Here is a 13,408-nt window from a genome sequence, read left to right on the forward strand (position 1 = left end):
AGGGCCGTGGAGGAAGTCTGCACCCCAAGGTGCCAGACCTGGTTCCTCCCTAGCTTGGTGCTGGTCTGTTTTGAGTCACTGTGCAAGTTCACGCCACCCGTCCTCAAACCTACCACCAGCCCACCCTTCCCTTTAGACGGCCTGCCTTCAAGGAAATTGTCGGAGGTGTCAAAGCAAGGGGTTGATAGGAATCTAAGTCAACGTGTGAGCATTTCCCCTCGAGGGGGATAAAAAGAAGACACAGACCACAGTGAAGAAAATAAAAGCAGAGATACCTGATTAAGATCTCCCTGCCATTATGTATGCATGGCCTCAGACCAGGCGACTGAAGGGCAATCAGTTCTGCTTTTTTCCGGCCATTTTGGACTTTTGTGGGAAATGAAATGATACCTTTGGAAAAAAGTAAAAAATGATCATTCTTAATGCTAATGGGCACATGGCAAAACTAGTATACTTATTTATGGCCTGTCCCAAGCTAACTTGGCCCGATCACTTTGCACTGTCAATGCAAAGCAAGGATCAACAAGAAACTCACACTCCAAGGAAGTTACCCTGAAGAAACCAAGAGAAGAAAGCTACATACGTAGGCCCAAAACTGTTCGATGCTGCATAAAAAGGTCAACCCGGCGCAGTCCCAGGTAGATCTTACGCACTCAAAACTATCTTTTGAAAAGCTAAGTAGGTCCAACAGTCTGATGATGATTTAATAACTTTGGTCAACAAGATGGACAAGAACATGAACAAGATGAAATAGTACACAGAAACGAAAGTCATAGTAGAAAGTCTATAAAAATAAAGGGACGGGGCTCCTGAGTGGTTCAGCCAGTTAAGCATCCAACGCTTGATTTCAGCTCCAGTCATGGGGTTGAGCCCCGCATCAGGCTCCAGGCTGAGTGCGGAGCCTGCTTGGGGAAAAAAATATACATATATATCTATGGATATATATATATATATACAGATATATATATATGGATGATTGCACAGCATAAAATTAAATAAATATGCTACACTTCAAACTAACATCCAAATTGATTGCAATTAAATAGATATGTGTGTCAAGAGGATAATATGAGAAATAGAAATAGTTATGCAAAGTGAGAGAATTGAAAGCAATTTTCATAATTTTATTAACTTTTACTCTGTTGCATTTTCTCTACCACTTCAGAAGTGCTTTCGGCAGAAAGAAAAATGCACCGCCTGTGAAGGCGAGAGACTATAAAGATCTTAAACAGTTATTTTAGAAGTCATCGTGGACGCTCTTGGAGGGTTAAAATGCCTGTCCAGGGGCGCCTGGGTGGCTCAGTCGGTTGAGCGTCCAACTTCGGCACAGGTCATGATCTCACGGTTTGTGAGTTCGAGCCCCGTGTCAGGCTCTGTGCAGGCAGCCCGGAGCCTGGAGCCTGCTTCGAATTCTGTGTCTCCCTCTCTCTCTCTGCTCCTCCCTCGCTCATGCTCTGTCTCTCTCCTTCAAAAAATAAATTAAAAAACATTTAAAAAATTTTAAAAAAATAAAATAAAATGCCTGTCCAAAGGTGGGGGCTGCCCTGTGGGAGACACGGTTGGCATCCCTTAGACAGAACTGCCCAAACTGGATTCCTCCTTCTTGAAACGTACTTGACTTCATGGCTCAATAAAATGGAGGTCGAATTATCTACTTTGACCCCGGATTCTCATACTGTTTCTGAAAATACAATCACTCTCTTTTTGACATTGTCACCTAATCTTCCGGGGCTGGTTTTGGAAGTGGCCAGCAGGGCTTTTTCCCTTCCGAAAGGTCACAAAAAAGAGTGGCCCCATGCAGCCCCAATTTTCAAGTTGGTTTTTAATCGATCTTAACACAGCTCACAGCATTGTCATTATGAATGTGTATCCAGGACCTAATGAGGTTAAATTTGGAACAGATTAAGCCGCCCAAACAAGGCTTTGGACTTCAGTATCCAAGGAATTGGATTTCGAGAGAGGTTTTGATCCCCGTCCCCCGCAAGAGCTTACACCTTTGACCTAACCTTTCCAGACACTTGCTCTCGCCTGGGTTTCCAGCTTCGCCAAGAGGGGAGGGGGCATGCGCGAGGGGCCCTAGCGCATGCGCACAACGGTGCTTCCCCGCCCCGGAGTTCAGCAGGGCTCTCCAGGTCCATGCAGCTCCTGCTGGTGCACGATCGCCTGCTGAGTTTCTTGGGAGAAGGACACCTGGCCCCAAAAGTCATTCTGAGGCGGCAGCTTTAAACGGGGTGACGGTCACCATTGGGACTGGTTGTGTGCTGGGACCCCCAGCTTACCAGTCCTCAGGGCTCCCAGGTGTCTGTTTGCAAAAGATGTCCCTGCAGCCTGCCAAGCAGTGTAGACTCCTCCAGCTTTCCCTGAAGGGACAATACGTGCATTGGTGTCACTTGGGGCTTGGAGTGTGATAGATGCCAGATGCCCCCAGTAGCCCACTCCTGCGACCCCGCCTCTCCCAAGAGCTGCTGTCTTCTGGGTCCCTGGCTCCCCTGACCTGAGTGTCAGCTCGCACCTGCACAGCAGGCACCCCCTTGTCTGCCCAGGGCTGCCGGAGCCGTCCAGGCCTGTGGAGCTTAGGCTGGTCCCGAACCGCCTGCAGAGGATCCGGGTGGAAGGAGGCTCTCCACCGCACAGATCTCTTTGAGGCGGGAGCTGCCTTTGGACTTGATACATGGAGGAACCTGGGGCTTCTCCAGCACTAGGGCAGCCCTGAGTCACGGGAAGACACTCAGGCCAGCCCTCCCAGCACCCGCCCCCCACCCTGCGTTGCAGTTGAGATTCCTCCAGGGAATTGCCTTCAGGGAAAATGTTCACTATTGGGTAGGTTATGGCTTACACTTAGACCGTGTGTTCCTCCAAAAGACAGCTCCTGTGACCTGGCCTCCCTTGAACCTTGCCCTGTGCCCTACCCCCGGTTCCCCTGAACTATGTGGACATGAGCAGTAGGCACCCCTCAGCAGGCCTTGGGCAGCCGGAGCGCTCCAGGCCTGAGGAGTTGGAACCCACCCTCAACCACCTGCACAGCCTCAGTCGTGGAGGCAGCCACCAGCCCACAAATGTCATTGAGGCGTCAGCTGCAAATTGACAAGTCAGACCCCATCTGAACTTGGTGCCTGATGAGCACCCGACCTTCTCCAGAAACCAGGGCTCCCAGCTGTCTTTGACTAAAGACTCACCTGCGCTGCCCTGGGAAGACGGTCGCATTCCCTCCAGCTCTGCCTTCGGGGTGAATATGCCCATTGGGTAGGGTGGGGCTTGGGATTATGGGGCTGCCTTATTCACCCAACAGGCTCCTGCCCCTTGCCATGTTCTAGACCCCTGTCCTTCACTGAACTGCTGGGCGTATGCATGGACGATATACACCCCCCCCCCCAGCAGGTTATGCTGTGTAGTTCAGGGTAGGCATAGATCTTGAATAGAAGAGTGCCCCATACCAATGCCCTACTGTATCTATCTGAGCCTCAATTTCCCAATTAAGACGTGGATAGTAGTCTTTGCAAAGGTCAAGTGAGATAAAAAATCCTTGACATCTCTTTGCAAGTGACAAAGCGGCCATGGCCATGTTTTTGCATGTTATAGTTTATACATGGATTTGCTTGATGGTCTTCTTGTCTGCCTCCCCATTTGCATGCCCTCTGGCAAACAGAAATCTGAGACACAGCAGAGTAATTCTGGAGACGCGGGGAAAACGCCAGTTATGAGCAAACCTAGCATTCATACACAAATTTGCCAGGAACGGCTTTACGCTGTCAGCAAAGACATGAAGCAGTTTCGGTGAGGTCACACGTGAAAACAGAATTGTAGAGTTTGAATGTGTGGGATCCCAACTCTCCTTCGTTAAGCAAAGAAGGCTTTCTGAGGAAGGAGGGATTTCAGGTAGCATGTAAATATCAGAAAGATGAGGCTTAAAACGCACACTATGTGGGTGAAGTGGTCCACTGACCGGGACGGGACAGCAAGTAGATAGATCTCATCGATCACCCAGGCTCTTAAGAGAATGCAAGGTGCACGCGGGCCACTTTATGTCTCGCTGAGGTCGCAGGGAGACTTTGAAAGGTGAGGACGTCAACACCGCCGCCCAGATGGGTGTCTCATCCTCTGTAAACGTACAGCTCTCCACTGCCCTTGAAACTGTAGGCTGCTTAGGTGATGAAAAATGAGAGAAAGAGTAATCTGACAGGAGCTCTCCCTCTCTCTCGGATTCTTGCTTCCTCTCCTTGCCCTTTCGCAGCTTCCAGGCCCACCCTGGAGCCACGTAAATAGCTTTCGGGCAAGCCAAAACACTGGTCTTCAGCAAGAAGATTGCTTTTCCAAGCGCAGCAGGCCCAGCTGAAACGGGCTGGCTTCTTCAAAGAACTCTGCTGGCCCTCTAAAAATACCCTGCTGAAGCAAGAGTAGGGGTGGGTGTGGGGAGCAGGGATGATGGGGGCAGGTTCACTAAATTCTAAGAACCATTCGGTCTTTGGGAGACGGGACTCGGGGGTTTCAGACCCTAGCAAAGTGCTTGTTTTCACCGCCCTTTTCGGTCCCCCATTTGTCCCTCTCCTTGCTCTGGGATGCAGCTTGGACAGGGCTATGTCATGCGATGGGCCCAATGGTCTACTCTCCCAAGGCTCTGCCTTAAAAGCAGGTGGATTCTTCCTCCCGAGCTAATCCCTGTCAGTTAGAAAGAAACCCCGTGTTAACATCAGTGTGGGATCCACGTGTTGATCTACACAAGGCCCCATGACGCGAGGTCACCATGACGGACGTCACCAAAGCGTGCAAAACCACCTCCTCTGCGGCCAGTAAACTTTCATGAGACTTTCACATTTTAGGTGCCAAACTGCCAGGAGAACGGGCCTCAGAGAATATCCACACCCAATATCAAATGATCGGCTCGAAGCATCGACCAAAATTGCATTGTATAGGGGCGCCTGGGTGGCGCAGTCAGTTAAGCGTCCGACTTCAGCTCAGGTCACGATCTCGCGGTCCGTGAGTTCGAGCCCCGCGTCAGGCTCTGGGCTGATGGCTCAGAGCCTGGAGCCTGCTTCCGATTCTGTGTCTCCCTCTCTCTCTGCCCCTTCCCCGTTCATGCTCTGTCTCTCTCTGTCTCAAAAATAAACGTTAAAAAAAAAATTGCATTGTATCGTCCTCGGAGGGGTTTCATAAACGATGGCCCGTTGCGGTGGGGGCGGGGGGGGGGGGAGGGTGGTTTGTTTGCCCATCCTATTCAGAAGGCATTTTTGTCCTGACGACTGTTCAGTTCTCTCTATTGCTGTCTTTACAGCTGCTCTGCTTGCTTGGGTGGGTCCTTCTCTGAAAGGAAAATCTGCGGCCCCACTTTTTTTCAAGTTCTGCCGCAGAAGACTGCAGACGCTGTTGGGCCGGCGCTTTGCTGCCACCTAGTGTCGAGCCTCGGGGTTGCAGCGGTAAAGAGGTAGAGGCGTCCGGAGCATGCGCTCTGCGGACCTTCACAGTCGGTGGTCCGCCGGTGGTCCGCAGGCTCCCAGATCCAGTGCTGCACAGACACGGGGGTGCAGAGTTCTGGGTTATATGGCTGATTTCAAGAGGCCGACCATGCATACCCAGAGGCAGAAAACCCAAGCCTGCCCCCACCCCCCGCCCCACCTCCAGCCACCTACCCTGCCCCTTGTCCTCACCAGGGCAAGGCCGAGGCCGGTGTGGCCAGCACTCTCCCACTCCCCGCAGACCTTTCCAGTTTGCCCTCGGTGATTTCTCCCGCCCACCTGAATCCCACGCGCTAGAATTGAATCCCCTGAGACACCCCCCCCCCCCCCTCCTCTGGGCTCCTCAAGCCCCTACAGAAAGTTCTGAGCACTAAAACCAAGGGGGAGAAAGCGATCTTAGTGAAATCCGTGCGCGGAAGCCTCCAGGAGACGCCAGCCATCAAGGTGATGAGCCTGCTTTCCTAAGGGCTGGACAGCACCCTGTGACTCAACTACAGACATTCAAGGAAAAAAAGCTAAAGCCAGCTTTACTAAAAATGTCTGCTGGCTGTTTGGGGTCCATCTGCAAATCCAAAGCCCCAGTAGCTCCTGGTGTGTATTCTGTACGGGAACACAAGGGGGAACACTCACACAACACTGGCTCAAACCTTTAATAGTAATGCTATGAACTCGGGGCGCCTGGGGGAGCTCAGTAGGTTAAGCCTCCACCTCGAACTCGGCTCAGGTTCTGATCTCACGGTAGTGAGGTATAGCCCCACATCCGGCTCAGTGCTGCTGGTGTGGAGCCTGCTTGGGATTCTCTCTCTCTCCCTCTCTCTACCCCTCCTGTGTGTGCTCACTCACTCTCTCTCAAAATAAATAAAATAAACTTAAAAAAAAAATGCTATGAACTTCACTTACTCAGAAGGATCAGGGTCAGGGAGGTTTAATTCAAATTTTTCGTTATCTGAGAGCTAAGGCAAACACGGTCTCTGATCCAGGAAAGTAGCTTCTGGTAGTTACAACTCTCACAGTCTGTGTCCTGTGAATATTTCTGCTAATACATAGGAAGAAGATTCGGAGATGTGCTGATCAAATTCCGTATTGCATAAGCTGGGGAAGACTGATAATGCATCCTGTGACAGAATTTCCTTCGAGAATAATTCAACAGACTTCTAACAGATGAGACTAAAAGCCTGCCGATAGCTTTTTTTAAGCTGATCGCGCAAATAAAGGATGTGCCAACTTGGCTTGATGGCAGGTGATGGGGTTGCTGACTGCCTTTGACCTGGAACCGCTGTCCAAAAAAACGCCAAACTGGTCTTAGGCGGCGCCGATAAGAGGAAGGTGTCAAAGGCAGGTGCTAAACAGGTAGGGACAGATTCAATCAGCGATAGGGAAGATTCCAGCAGGAACTGAACTCCGCTTTGACTTGCACAGAGGTAAGTGGGTGTTTTAAAAAATTTTTTTAATGTTTATTTATTTTTGAGACAGAGAGAGACAGAGCATGAATGGGGGGAGGGTCAGAGAGAGAGGGAGACACAGAATCCGAAGCAGGCTCCAGGCTCTGAGCTGTCAGCCCAGAGCCCGACGCGGGGCTCGAACTCACGGACCGCGAGATCATGACCTGAGCCGAAGTCGGACGCTCAACCGACTGAGCCACCCAGGCGCCCCAAGTGGGTGTTTTAAAGGGAGTCTGAGGGAATGCGAGGGGGGCCAGAGGGGGAGCAGGGGCCCGGCAGAGTCTGGGAAGTGAAAAATTACAAAAAAGGTGGGAGGGGAGGTGGGTGCAGGTGACACGCACCTGGGCTTGCTAACCGGCGCTTACTGAAGTTAGGCTCCTACCTCTCAGAGGATGGGAGACCGAGACCCTGCCTTCAAGTGTTACCGGAGCAAACGGGAAATTCTTTTGGCAGCCTTGGGTCTTCTAGCACTCTGTCTCCTGCCCCATCTGTCTGCTTCTCTCCCAGCTGCCCGGAGTCCTCAGCCTCTCCAGCTGCACGGGAGAGAGGGCAACATGGAGGACAGAGGGTGGAAGGTGGCCCCTCCTCGGCAACCTCGGCCATGGCCATCTCTCGTGCACTGGAAGGCCAGCTGAAACTGAACTGGAATCTGACGACGATTTCCAGATTCCTGGGAGAGAGCAAAGAGCGTGGGTCAGAAGGGACCGTGGAGGCGAAGGGGCGGGTGTGACAGAATACAGGGCGCGGCTGTCAAGGTTCTCAGCTCCCCTGGGAGGGAGGGAGCCAAAGGGTGTGTGATTCACCCACACTCAGTGAAGAGTGTGATTTCGGGGCAATGTCACCAGTAAACGGAGTGGGTTTACACCAAGCCCCCTGGCGGGACTGTCAGGACCAAGGACACCTCCCGATGCCTTCCGGGGGCCCACACACCCCTCAGGTTCCTATTTCCTAGAACTTATTTGTGGGGTTCTAACAACCCCTCCTTAGAGCCGCGGCCCGGAGTGAGGGCCGGTATGCGGTCTGCCCCTCGGAGACCCCCAGTGTGCCTCTTTTCTCCCCAGCCGACACTGATTTCACCCGAGGACACCGTCGTCTGCCCCGCACCCGTGTCCTCGCCTGTCTCTCCTGCCTACTGTTTCTCATGTAGATGGGGAGGCCCCAGTTCTTTTGGTCTTTCCAAGCCAGATACATTTTTTTCTCAGAAACACTAACTTTTACGAGTTGTAAGAGGCTATTTTGGATCGCAAAAGCGGATCTATGTCAGGCGTGGGGGGCAGGGGTAAGTGACGCGTGCCAACAAGGAAGGTTCAGGTAGTTACCTCGGGGGCAGTGGAGAATCTCACTTTTATTCTGCTTCGTGTTAGAGATAATCTAGAAATAAGGGGGCCGTGATGTACATGACCTCACCCTCGAGTTTGTTGGCCCCAGTGTCCTTTCCTCAGAGACCAGAGATAAACAGGAATCCCAAAGACTTTTTAAAAGGGGGGGGGGGGTTGGTGAGAGACAGAGGGGGACGCCACTAGGTGGTATTACCATAGGCAACTTGTGACATTCCCATAGGGCATGGCTGAATGTGAGAACATTCAGCATTAACGTTAATTGAAGGTAACTCTGCCCTCCTCTTTCTCGCAGGCTCAGGAATGAAACGCATGAAATAGTCGAGCCCAATTTCAACGTATCAGTCACCCCAGACTCACATAGCCATTGTCCCCTCCTTCTCCAACCGCCAGCTCTCGCTATATTCCGCTCAGACCCTGCTGCCTCAGGACCCATTTGCGGGATCCTTGCCTAGGCGTCAGTCTTCAATCTGCCCACGTAGATCCCGCTTGGGAGCAGGGGGGCAGGGCAGTCTTTTCTCCAGAACGCTGGAATGCCATATATTAAGTCGACCCTTTGCCCCATGCTCAGAGGCCTCCGTTCTTCAGGCAAAGGAACAGCTGACGCGCCTAGCCCAGTGCCTGGCAGCTGAGGAAAATTGGGACCATCCCAGGTCCCCTCAGCCCTGAGGCTGAAGCAACTGCCCGGTGACACAAAGCTCAGTGGCAGGCAGCAAATCTGGGGAAAGCGTCTGGTTCTCCACCAGAGGGTTCTCATACCAAGAAGTGCCTTTCCAGCTGGACCCATAGGCCCCCGGTGTTGAAACTTTCTACGTGCAGGGCGTGCTGACGGGCCACTTGAAACACAAAGAGACGTGATCCCTCCATATCAGGAGGTTGCAGAATAGCCGAAGAGACAGGGTGTGCTCATTGGAAGGGAAATAGCCACCGAAGGTAGTAAATATCACAATGGAAAACACGTCCGCTGGTCGCAGATCACTTCGCGTGGGTTATCTGCTTGGGTCCCTGCTCCAGTAAATCCTTGGGGGGTTGCTCAGTGACAGCATTGGCCCAAATCTCGCCCCCTTTCTAACTCCTGTACCCCCTCCGCCCCAGTGGAAGCTCAATCCCCTTCTCAGAGATCCCTTGAGGACTCCAGTCTGTCCTCGGCCAAGGCTTCGTTCTTGGGAACCACTCTCATCCTCCCCAGAGGCTAGAAGGTGTGACCTACATGATGGCTGCTATTCAGGGTTAGACGTCCATCTAGCGGCTAGAGAAATAGGGCTGGATCTTACCTGAGACGCACAGTCAGCCTCTGCAGGGAGGAAGGCTTCCTGATCTGCCCCAGAAGTCATCACTCTGGCCTCATGCTCTCCACGTTGTGCCCGCCTCCGCTGCAGGGTTGACACGCCGTGTCCACGCGGGAGGGAATCGGGTTCTCTTCAGCTCGTTGTCCCCAGCACCTGCGCCTGGCAGAGCCAGTGCCCAGGGGGCATTTGCTGCCTCATCCTGCATTTGGTTGAATTGAGAGGTATCCAAGCCGATGTGAGTTTAACAAGTCACATGTATGGCACCTTTGTTTTTAGGGACTGGCGTCTACTTTAGAATTTGACGCAGCTTACCTGAAGAGGTTTCTTCTTTTGTGGGCCAGTGCTGCCAGGTCACTTGTTCGGTCCGTCTTCCGCTCGGATGCCCCTTATTGGCACAGGGTCAACGCTCGATAAGCCCGTGACGTGCCAGAGGACAACGTGCCTGCCACCCCACGGCACGAGAGGATCAAGAGCAAAGACCCTCCACATTATCATGACCCTATTCCAGGATACTGTTTCCCAGGATGATGAAGTCACAAATTACGTTAGTGACTGCTTCAGAAACGCCCTAATGATCCATGCATCTGAATAATACATGACTCAAATGTTCCCCCAGACCCCCAAATCCTATAAACATCCATCCTGGATTTTTCTCTTCTAAGACTATGAAGACTCTATCAAGGTGCCAGGGACTCCTTTACTGCAATCAGTAATAAATTCAGTGTTGCTTTGTCAGCAGGTGACCTTGGTGGTCTTTTTGAAGGTTGGCATACTGCGTTGTATTGAACTGAACCCTGTTCCAGGCCTGGCCCTAAAGCTTTCCTCAGTTCAAGATCAAAAAGCCCCAATCCTTTGTGCGGTTCATTGGAAGGTGCATTGGAATTAAGGTGCATTGGAAGGGCCACTAGACAATGAATGGACAGATAATGTTCTTTCCAGTAACACAGGGCATTTGTAATGGGTGGGAAGTAAATTATCAAGATTGCACTGTGGATAGATTCTAGTTGCTACAAGAGAGAGGGCCAGATGTCTCTAAGAGGGCCCATCATGGTTGTAATTTGGATACTCTTGCCCAGACCAGAACAGCCTGACAAGAAGAAAGCCACCCATCTCCATGATGGGGTTTATATATTTTTATTTATTTATTTATTTATTTATTTATTTATTTGCGAGAGAGAGCGTGCACACAAGCGGGGCAGAGAGGGACAGAGAGAGAGAGAAAATTCCAAACAGGCTCCACACTCAGCGCAGAACCCAACACGGGGCCCAATCCCACGACCCTGGGATCGTGACCAGAGCCAAAATCAAGAGTTGGACGCTCAACCAACTGAGGCACCCAGGTGCCCATCCATGATGGGGTTTAAGGGTCTGCAGACAGAAATAACCACAGACTACCTCTGAGCACCTGAATCGCCACAGTGTAAGCCTTGTTTCTTTTTCACTTCCAGGACCTTGTACTTTAAGTGGAGTTATCATCCCGTCATCATTTCAGCCATTTGCTTTCTTGCCATGCAGTTTAGAGCAAAGCTCGTCTTGGAACAGAGGAAAAATGATCCCAAGAGCCAGAGAGGAAGCCCCAGCTACAAAATGTCAAGGAGCTGGCCATTCCTTGTTCTTAAGTTTCTTGATGTGGAGCATACTCACTGCAGGTGAATGAGACAAAAATGACCCAGATTTGTCACTTGTCTCTGTGTCCACACCCCTTGTGGAAACAAATGGCTTCTTCTAACCAGAAAGCCACATCAGAAGGTCGCATTGAGTGCAAACTACAGTCTTGTCATATAAAACTACTGAGATTCAGGGTTTTACCTGTTGTAGCATCTAGAATCCTTACAAAGACTGTACCTACCTAGGTAGTAAGGAAAATTAGGTATGTTTAAAATTAACCAGTTTTGTGGCACAAAAACGGACACTCAGGTCAGTGGAAAAGAATAGAGAACCCAGAAATGGACCCACAAACGTCTGGCCAACTAATCGTTGACAAAGCAGGAAAGAATATCCAATGGAAAAAAGACAGTCTCTTCGGCAAGTGGTGCTGGGAAAATGGGACAGCGATGTGCAGAAAAATGAACTTGGACCATTTTCTTACACCATACACAAAAATAAAGTCAAAATGGATGAAAGACTCAAACGTAAGACAGGAAGCCATCAAAATCCTCGAGGAGAAAGCAGGCAAAAACCTCTTTGACCTTGGCCACAGCAACTTCTTACTCAACACATCTCCGGAGGCAAGGGAAACAAAAGCAAAAATGAACTATTAGGACCTCATCAAAATAAAAAGCTTCTGCACAGCGAAGGAAACAATCAGCTAAACTAAAAGGCAACTGATGGAACGGGAGAAGATATTTGCAAATGACATATCAGATAAAGGCTTAGTATCCAAAATCTGTAAAGAGCCTATCAAACTCAACACCCCAAAAAAACAAATAATCCAGTGAAGAAATGGGCAAAAGACAAGAATAGACACTTCTCCAAAGACATCCAGATGGCCAACCGACACATGAAAAAATGCTCAACATCACTCATCATCAGGGAAATACAAATCAAAAATCACAATGAGATACCACCTGACACCTATCAGAATGGCTAACATTAACAATTCAGGCAACAACAGATGTTGGCGAGGATGTGGAGAAAGAGGAACCCTTTTGCACTGCTGGTGGGAATGCAAACTGGTGCAGCCACTCTGGAAAACAGCATGGAGGGTCCTCAAGCAATTAAAAATAGAACTACCCTACGACCCAGCAATTGCACTAGTAGGAATTTACCCAAGGGATACAGGTGTGCTGTCTCAAAAGGGCACAAGCACCCCAATTTTTATAGCAGCTCTATCAACAATAGCCAAAGTATGAAAAGAGCTCAAATGTCCATCGATGGATGAATGGATAAAGAAGATGTGGTATATACATACACTGGAGTATTACTCGGCAATCGAAAAGAATGAAATCTTGCCATTTGCAACTACGTGAATGGAACTAGAGGGTATTATGCTAAGCGAAATTAGTCAGAGAAAGACAAGTATCATATGACTTCACTCATATGAGGACTTTAAGACACAGAACAGATGGACATAAGGGAAGGGAAGCAAAAATAATATAAAAACAGGGAGGGGGACGAAACAGAAGAGACTCTTAAATATAGAGAACAAACAGAGGGTTGCTGGAGGGGTTGTGGGAGGGGGGACGGGCTAAATGAGTCAGGGGCATTAAGAAATCTACTCCTGAAATCATTGTTTGCACTATATGCTAACTAATTTGGGTATAACTTTAAAAATTTTTTTTAAATTAATCAGTTTTGTGTGTGTGTTTTTTTTTAATCAGACATAGGGATCACACAAACAATATGGGGTAGGAAGCTAATGAGGGAAAGATCTGTTTGATCATCAGATGGATTTTGTGCTGAACATTTTGTTAATGTTTACTTAATTTTGAGAGAGAGAGACAGAGCAGGAGTTGAGGAGGGGCAGAGAGAGAGAGAGAGAGAGGGAGACACAGAATCCGAAGCAGGCTCCAGGCTCCGAGCGGTCAGCACAGAGCCCGATGGGGGCTTGAACCCGCGAACCACAAGATCATGACCTGAGCCGAAGCTGGACACTCAACCGACCGAACCACCCAGGCGCCCCTCAATTCTGGAATATTTTAAACATCAGGCTAAGGAATGTGACCTTTATATTTACATCGGTGACTGCGGGCCCTTGAAGATTTCTGATCAGTGACGTGACACAATCCAAATTAAAGACGGCACCACCAGCCGTGCAGGATGCTGGGAAGGCAGAGAGCCAAATCCGTGGCCACAGCCCAGGAACGTGCTAGCAAGTGTCTGAATGAGAGCAGCGTTTCCAGACAATTCTCCGTGGAGCCATCACCTCTTACTTTGCAAAATAGTGTGAA

General features: G+C 50.1%; 1 long non-coding RNA gene across 1 annotated transcript in view; it reads right to left on the reverse strand.

Annotated features, from left to right (window-relative positions):
* Positions 1-877, reverse strand: part of LOC123585164 — a 39,022-nt gene extending 38,145 nt beyond the window's left edge. The window contains exon 1 of the long non-coding RNA XR_006705960.1: positions 276-877. This is a non-coding gene — a long non-coding RNA (uncharacterized LOC123585164). The remainder of the gene's footprint in view (positions 1-275) is intronic.
* Between the last annotated feature and the right edge of the window lie 12,531 nt (positions 878-13,408).

This window comes from Leopardus geoffroyi, chromosome C3 (assembly GCF_018350155.1).
Source record: "Leopardus geoffroyi isolate Oge1 chromosome C3, O.geoffroyi_Oge1_pat1.0, whole genome shotgun sequence".
In the NCBI taxonomy this organism is placed as follows: Eukaryota; Metazoa; Chordata; class Mammalia; order Carnivora; family Felidae; genus Leopardus; species Leopardus geoffroyi.